Source organism: Phascolarctos cinereus, unplaced genomic scaffold (genome assembly GCF_003287225.1).
Source record: "Phascolarctos cinereus isolate Bilbo 61053 unplaced genomic scaffold, phaCin_HiC Scaffold_4;HRSCAF=312, whole genome shotgun sequence".
Classification (NCBI taxonomy): domain Eukaryota; kingdom Metazoa; phylum Chordata; class Mammalia; order Diprotodontia; family Phascolarctidae; genus Phascolarctos; species Phascolarctos cinereus.
Genome location: NW_027555847.1, coordinates 576,819,318 through 576,828,152, shown reverse-complemented (window position 1 = coordinate 576,828,152; position 8,835 = coordinate 576,819,318).

Genomic DNA, 8,835 nt, shown 5'->3' with positions numbered 1-8,835 from the left:
AAGTTCCTGGATATAACCAAAGACAAATTGGATTAATGTATAATTAATGGATGAGAACTAACTGGTTAGTGATATGAGAGTCACTTGTGAATCAGTGGTCTGTATGCATTCAAACCATTCACCTAATTTGTAACACCTCATTAGGAGGATAAACAAAAAAATGACAATGCATAAAATTAAAACTTTTATCCTGTGTTTCTAGTTAAGACGTCAGTTGGTCAGTCAATAAACATTTGTTAAGCATCTACTATGTGCCTGAAAATGTTGCCTGAAATCTTCTTGGAGCAAAGAGTTGTGTCTGAGGGCATGACTAGTTTGTTCTCTCTTCAAGCTAGAAATACCTTGGATGTAGATTAATTTTAAATTAAATGCTTTCCCTGGTTTCCTTTAAGTCTCAGTTCAAGTACCACCTTTTGCAAGGAGCTTTTTCTACTCCTCCTTAATTTTAGTGCCTTCCCTCAGAGATTATTTCTAATTTATTCTTTATAGATCTTGTTTGCATCTAACTGTCTACATGTTACCTCCTCCATTAAACTGTGAGTTCTTGACTGCAGAAAACATATATTTTGTGAGGCATTTGGGGTTAAGTGACTTGCCCAGAGTCACACAGCTAGTAAGTATCAAGTGTCTGGTGTCTGAGATCAGATTTGAACTCAAGTCTTCCTTACTCCAAGGCCAGTGCTCTATCTACTGTGTCACCTAGCTGCCATCAGAGAATATTTTTTTGCCTTTCTTTGTATCCCCGAAGTTTAGGACAATGCCTAGTACATAGCAGGTGCTTAATAAATGCTTGGTGACTTGACTTAGCAAACTTGAGCATAAAGCAGAGTATAGTATTAGTGTGAATATTTTTCCTTTGACCGACAGTCCCATCTGGTTCCTGATAATTTCTCTGATGCTCCCAGTTGAGATTTCTTCTCCTTTGAATTTTCCTGTGGCCCTTTGTTTAGATCTCTACTTCACCCTGTTTTCATATAATAGCCTTGCTATTAGATTATAAGCTCCTGGAGGACAGAGACTGTCATTTTACCTCTTAATATCATCAATGCCTACCATGATGCTTTTCACATAGCTACTTAAAAATATTTGTTTAGTTTTAAATGTTTTTCACTTACCCCTACTGCTCACACTTGCAGCAGGGCCCAGGAGGATGGAAACAGTTCCAGATTATCAGATAGATACACAAGGCCCAGGCGTAGTGTGAGAAATGATTATTAATAATCAATATCTTGGAGGAGATTCAGAGGCTCTCCCTTTTTTCTAAATTCCTCATTTTAAAAGTTCAATTTTTCTTCAGTAGGACATTATTGATAATGAGATTGCATTGATTCTCTTTGATATTGGTCAGATACCACCCAACCTTACAAGAAATTAATCTAAGGTGGGGAAGCCCATTGTGATCTACTCAAGCTTGTCTAGATAGCCCAAGACTGAGAGTGGTCTGGCATAGCTGGGAGTGGTCTAATATAGAGATATTTTCTCTGTCCTGAGGTTGCATCAGCCCCTATTGGAAGTGTATATAAACTGTGAGCCTGCCACCATGACTGTCTTTGGTCTAAGAGAGACAAGCAAATGACCATCCTTTTATTAATAACCCACTGGCCTTATCAATAAGGTGATTAAATTACCCAGAAACTATGCCTCTCAAACCTTTTTAAACATCACATTAATGTTCCCCAGGAACCTTAGGAAACCAATTGGAAGAGCTGTTGCATGGTAGAAGCTTCAGACCTCAGGTTTATTATACTGGTTCCTCTGCTGTCTTCTCTGTTCATTACACTGCCATTTAGCCTCATCTTCAGGTCTTGATCTGTTTCAGTGCCTATGGGAAAAGAACATGGTACTGAGGAGGTCTAGAGGTTAGGAGTCCTGAAATCCCAAAATCACAACACGTGGGTCCTGTCTGAAAGAATTCAACCCAAGCCTTCTTTCAGCCAAAAACAAGGTTTATTGAAGATTCACCATATTAGCTAGACTCTTAAGGAATCTGAGCATCTCTGGGTTATTGGCTAGATTGTGAAAATCTGAGCATCTTAATGGAGACAAGATGGACATTATATACAGAAAGATTATGGGAGGGATCCAGGAGTGGCCAAGTAGTCTATGAGGTAATAGAATTCCAGGGAAATGGAGCCTAGGTGGGATCAAGGGTGGGAAGTGGCCTGGGGCCATAGGGAGGCAAGACAATGGAGGGCCAGGCTAGGTAATTGGGGGATTGGGTGTAGCCAAAACAATGGAATCAAGGCCTCTTGGAGCAAAGAGTCATATCTTAATCTCCTTGATCAAGTGGGAGAATTCAAGGACAGTCTAAAGGTTTCTAGGGCCCATAGACAAATGGAGCCCAAATTTGGACAAAGGTCTCACTTTGGGCCCATACACCATCAGTACCCACAGGTGGGATATGCCTGTGATCTCTGCAGTGTCTATCAAACTTTCCTTCCTTCTTTTCTTCCTTCCTTCTTTCCTTCCTTCCTTCCTTCCTTCCTTCCTTCCTTCCTTCCTTCCTTCCTTCCTTCCTTCCTTCCTTCCTTCTTTCCTCCTTCCCTTTCTTTTTCCCTCCCTCCCTTCCTCCTTCCTTCCTTCCTAAATGAGGGTGATGGTCCACAGTCCAGACAGTACAATCAGAGCTGTGAAATAATAGAAATTGGTGTTTAGTTCTTTAACCTCTCTTCATTGCTCTCATACTCCCAGTTGGCAGTACCATTAAGCTATTCATTGACTGCCCAAAGCCCTGAATTGTGGTCCTTGAGTGAACTCTGTTTCTCCCAGTAGTAATTTATGTTCCCATTTTTTCTCTTCCTTTTTCTTAGTGTTTTATGCCCATTCCTTCAGGGACCTCCCAGTGATTGAAGCTAAGCTGAAAAACTAATTTACAATGGGGTTTTAATGACCTTTCTGTTACAATTAGGTACATTTGCATGTGATTACATGTGAAAGCCAGAGTTTTAATTAGGTTAGGTTAAGGGGGGAGGAAAGAAGGAAAGAAGCACAGTGCTGCCATCCTGGACTAATTGATATACATACTGTGCTTCCTAATTAGCCCAGGTCTATCACTCTGTCTCATTGCCATGATGCTTTCTATGGGGCCTGTGTTGCCTCCCAACCCCCAGAGATGAACTGGCCACATTCTCTGTGGGATGGACAAAGCTGTAAGCCAATGAGTGACTGCTAAGGCAGCTAGGTGGCACAGTAAATAAAAAAGCTCACTGGTCCTGGAGTCAGGAAGACTTGAGTTTCAATCCTGCCTCAAGACACTTAGCAGCTGTGTGACCTTGGACTAGTCACTTAACCGCTGTCTGCCTCAGTTTCCTCAACTGTAAAATGGGAATAATAATGGCACCTACCTCCCAGAGTTGTTGTGAGGATCAAATGACATATTTTTAAAATGCTTAGCATAGTACCTGACACATTGCTTCCTTCCTTCCTTCCCTCCTTCCTTCCTTCTTTTTCCTTATTTCCTTACAAACAGTATGGTTCCATGGATAGAATGCTGACCTTGGAGTCAGAGGACCTAAGTTCGTATCCAAATTACTAATGTGACCTTGGATAAATCACATGACCTCCCTGGATCTCAATTTCCTCATTTGTAAAATGGAGGACTTGGATTAGATGTCTACAGAGGTCCCTTCTAACTCTAGAACTATGATTCTATGATAAATAAATTCACATTATATAACATAGAATGCCACTGCAAACGCTTTCACATATGTAGGAGATTTCAACTAAAGAAAGAGATGTTCATGTTAAATAGCATAGATAGACAGAGACAGACAGACAGACAGATAAATAGATAGGTTGGTTGTTCTTTGTTCTCAAAGAGGATCAAAATGTCATCATCATGTTAGAGTCAATTTACAGTGTGTCTGACTGTGGCTGAGCAGACCAATATGAACTTGGAATGTTCTACTACAGGTTGGGCACAAATAGTCCATGTGAACATTGGAGGTGGATTCTCTAAATTTGCGCATCTCATTTTTCTTTTGAGCTACTTCAGCTTTGCTTTGCTCATAGAGCACAGCAGCTTCTCTGATGTGAGCATACCATGCTGAGCAGTCCTGTGTCAGTGTCTCCCATGTCACACAATCAATTCCAAAGTTCTTAAGAGAGACCTTGACAATACACTTTTTCTGATGACTATGTGAGTTCTCCTTAAAATAGCCTTTTTTGGCAAGCATGTGTTTGGCATTCAAACAACATGGCCAGACCATCATAGTTGCACTCTCTGCAGCAGAGTTTGAATGCTTGGCAGTTTAGTTTGAGAAACAACCTCAGTGTCTGGTATCTTATTTTACCAGGTGATCTTCAGAATACTCCTAAGACAATTCAAATGAAGTGATTCAATTTCCTGGCATGGCACTGGCATACTGTCCATGTTTCATAGACAACAATGAAGTCAGTACAATGGCTCTGTAGACTTTCAGTTTGATAGTCAGTCTAATACCTCTTCTCTCCCACGCTTTCAAAGCCTCCCAAACACTGAGCTAGCTCTAGCAATGCGTGCGTCAAACCTCTTTATCAGTGTGTACATCCTTGGAGAGTATACTGCTGCGGTAAGTGAACTTATCCACAATATTCAAAACTTCTCCATGGAACTGTGGTTCCACATATGGACAGTGTGGTGGTGGCTGATGGAGCACCTGTGTTTTCTTGGTAGTGTTAGGCCAAAATTAGCACAAGCAGCAGAGAATTGATCCATACTTTGTTGCATCTCAGCTTCAGAGGCTGCATTGAGTGCACAATCATCTGCAAACAGAAAATCATGCACCAACGCTCCCTCCACTTTGGTCTTGGTTTGTAGCCTTTTCAAGTTGACTTTATCATCAGTGCACTAGCTGACCTTGATGTCATTTTCATCCTTGTTGAAGGCATCTGACAACATGGCTGAAAACATCATGCTAAAAAGCACTGGAGCAAGCACACAGCCTTGTTTCACTCCATTGGTGACTGGGAAAACACAAGAGCATCATCCATTAGACAGAACCTGAGCAAGCACGCTGTCATAAAATTGATGTGCAATATTGATGAACTTCTCTATGTAATCAAATTTTGACATAGTTTTCCATAAACCCTCATGACTAACAGTATCAAAGGCCTTGGTCAGATCTACAAATATTGTGTACAGACTTCTGTTCTGTTCCTGGCATTTCTCCTGGAGTTGGTGGGCAGCAAACACCATATCAACTGTTCTTCAGCCCTTTCTGAAGCCATACCGGCTGTCAGGTAGATGACCATCTTCCAGGTGAATGATCAGCCTATTAAGGAGGACTCTGGCAAGAATCTTGCAGCAATGACTAAGATACACACCCCCCCTGTGACTGTCACAGGACAATCTATTTCCTTTACCTTTATAGAAATGGACAATGGAGGCGGAATAAAAGCAGTGACTTGCTTGAGCTCTCCCCCCAAACCCTTCCAAATACCTGTAAAATGGCTCTAAACAAATTCTAGAGCAGCAGAACCCACAAAAAGACAGAGTGAAACAAATTTCCAGCCCAAGACAACCTGTTATGGTTGATGGGAAAGGTCTGTTGCTCCAGGATGGGAGAGGAGCACAGTTCAGCGTGCAGGCAAAGACCAGGCCTCAGCAAACCTGGACCAGGACTCAGGGGACTATCTGAAGGGGGAGCTGTGGTGGTTTCCAGACTTCTCAACCCACAGACACCAAAGACAACTTAGAAGGTCAGTAGGAAAGGTCCATTGGAACTTGGTGAGAGAGGAGCTTGGTCCAGCCCCAGTGCTGTTGCAGCCTTGGGATGGGTGGGGTGGCTGCTTCTGGAGCTCTTGGCCCACAGACAGAGAGGGATCAAGTGGCTGATCAGAAAAGGATTGCAGGGATCTCTTTGCTGGTGCTGAGGCAGGATTCTCTTGCTTTGGCCATGCTTGTATCTGAGTCTCAGTCCTGGGTGGCGGTCCTGGGGTGAGGAGGATCACTGGCGTGGTGGAGCTTGTAGTGGTGGTGATGGAGAGAGAATACTCCTCATAGTTCCAAGGCAGAAAAGATTGCTTATGGTCACTCATAGACCAGGCCAGGAAAGGAATAAACATCTCACCTTTGATCATACCACCTTGGAAGAACTGAAAATTTACAGGTCCCTAGAAGTATCTCTGAAAATAGCTGCACAAAGCCCCTGAAGCTTGGGACAGTACATTTTCCACACTGGAAGCAGACCCCTACTTTAACAAAGAGTTTAATAGTCAAGTAATTGGTTGGGAACATGAGCAAACAGCACAAAATAGTCAGACCACAGAATCTTACTTTGGTGACAAAGAAGATCAAAACACACAACCAGAAGAAGACAACAAAGGTCAAATCTCCTGCATCCAATGCCTCCACGAAAAATATGAATTGGTTCCAGGCCATGGAAGAGATCAAAAAGGATTTTGAGAAGCAAGTAAGAGAAGTAGAGGAAAAACTGGGAAGAGAAATGATGCAAGAAAATCACGAAAAACAAGTCAATAGTTTTCTAAAGGAGACCCAAAAAAATACTGAAAAAAATAACACCTTAAAAAATAGACTAACCCAAGTGGCAAAAGAGGTCCAAAAAGCCAATGCCTTAAGAATGCCTTAAGAAGCAGAATTGGCCAAATGGAAAAGGAAGTCCAAAAGCCACACAATCCAGTGTCAGGACAGAGTCAAGAGGACTGGTTATGGCTTTAGATGGAGTGGATGACCTTGGTATCTTTGATGTCTAACCAAGCTCTAAGCCCTCCACAGTGTCAGCTTCAGCTGCCTTCATGGCTGTTGGAATAAATTGTTCTCAGCTGCCCATTCCACCAGAGGAAGTCTTCACATTCTTGAGATAAACCGCCCTAACTCACAGATGGGTTCGAGACCCATAGTTACCCTCAATCTAGTTTAACCCATCTGCCAAAATGGTTTACTGGGGTGTGGCCACTTCGCATGCTACAGCTTCTTGGAGCCACAGGTGAGAGTTAGGTGGAACAGGTGGCTACCAAAGGTGGAAAGCAACCCTTACATCAGAGGTTCTAGTCTTCACTGAACACACCCTATACTCCAGATAGATAAACGGATAGAGAGATTAATAGATTTTGTGATCTATTTTTTCTTGCTGACTTTAAATAACACATACACATATGAATCAATATCTTTATTGTGACAGTTTTGCTTTCATGTTGTATTCCTGGATTTTATAAGGGGGCCTCTGTGTGATAGACCTACTCTATACATAGTTATGTTTATGTAGGTATATTTATGCAGAGCCAAGGAAATTCACAAGTATTTATTCACAATATTTATTAAACAGAGTGCCAGGCACTGTGAAATAAAATAAATGAAATGATTCCTATTTGCTAAACAAAATGAACTACAAATCATTTCTCCTTTTCTGTTCCTCCTTCCCCTAACCCTCATTATAATGACCAAATATTTTGAAGTTTAGTTTTAGCAGAAGCAAAAAGAGAGCATCTGGTTTCCTCAGCTATTAAAATAGTGACCAAACTGAAGCAGAGATTAAGAAGCAAGGAACTACATAGAGCAAACTCAGAAGCAGGCTCCCTAAATACAGAGCCATCACACCTGCTAGTTCATCCCCAAATGCCTCCTGCTTTGTACTTGGAATGGATGACAGCAGGTTGAGAAATGTATCCCCAGGAAACTAAAGATAAGCGTGAGTCGGGGGCAGGAGTTGGAAGCAGCCATGTTTTATCTTAATTAAGAATCAGCTGCGATGAATGGGTGTGTTGGACATGTTACTAAATTAAAGTAAAGCTAGGACATGAGAGCTTGCATGTTGACTCTCATTTTGTGGGAGCCAGAGAGGGAGCAAGCACAATGCTTTTCACTAAGGTACAGAATTCAGAGGTAGGGAAGAATTGATCATTCAGACTCTTCCTGGGAAAGGTCACACAGCTCATCCACCTGCTATCTAATGTGAAAATCCTTCTCCTTGATCTGAAATAATAGTCTAACATAATTTGGGTGACATCAGGAAGTAACTGTGTGATTGTATTATAGCAGGTGGTTATGTTCTCCCTAAATTACTACTGAAAAATGTTTGAATTTACCATGTACACAACAACTAAGATTTGGGAGGTTTTTATTGTTGTTTTTCTGTCATGTCTAACTCTTCATGACCCCATTTTGGGTTTTACTGGTAAAGATACTGCAGTAGTTTGCCATTTCCTTTTCCAGCTCATTTTACAGATGAGGAACCAGAGGTTAACAAGGGTGAGTGACTTGCCCAGGGTCACACAGCCAGTAAGTGTCTGAAGCTGGCTTTGAACTCAGGAAGAGGAGTCTTCCTGACTGGAACTCTATCCACTTCACCACCTAGCTGCTCTTTAGGTTAAGATTAAAAGATGGGAATTCAGTTTTAATTTGTTTCAATTCAATTTGAGATTCCTGTGTGTAGTGTCACTTTGAGGTGTTCTTGAAAACAGAGATTCTTTTTTTTTTTAACTTTTTTTTTTGTTTTTGTTGTTTGCCTGGTGTTATTTATTTATTTATTTGTTGGTTTATTTGTTTATTCATTCATTCATTTATTTAGCTTTTCTCCTCGGCACTTAACACAATGCTGGGTATGTAGTAAGCATTTAATGACTGTGAATGACTTAACTATTCTCAGCAGTACAATGATCCAAGACAACTCTGAAGGACTTATGATGAAAAATGCTGTCTGTCCCCAGAGGAAGAACTGAAGGTGTCTGAATACAGATTGAAACATACGTTTTTTACTTTATTTTTCTTGAGTTTTTTTTTTGTCTATGTTTTCTTTTACAACATGACCATTAGGGATATATTTTGCATGACTACACATTATAACCTATATCGAATTGCTTGTCTTCTCAATGAGGAGGGGATGGGGAGGTAGGAAG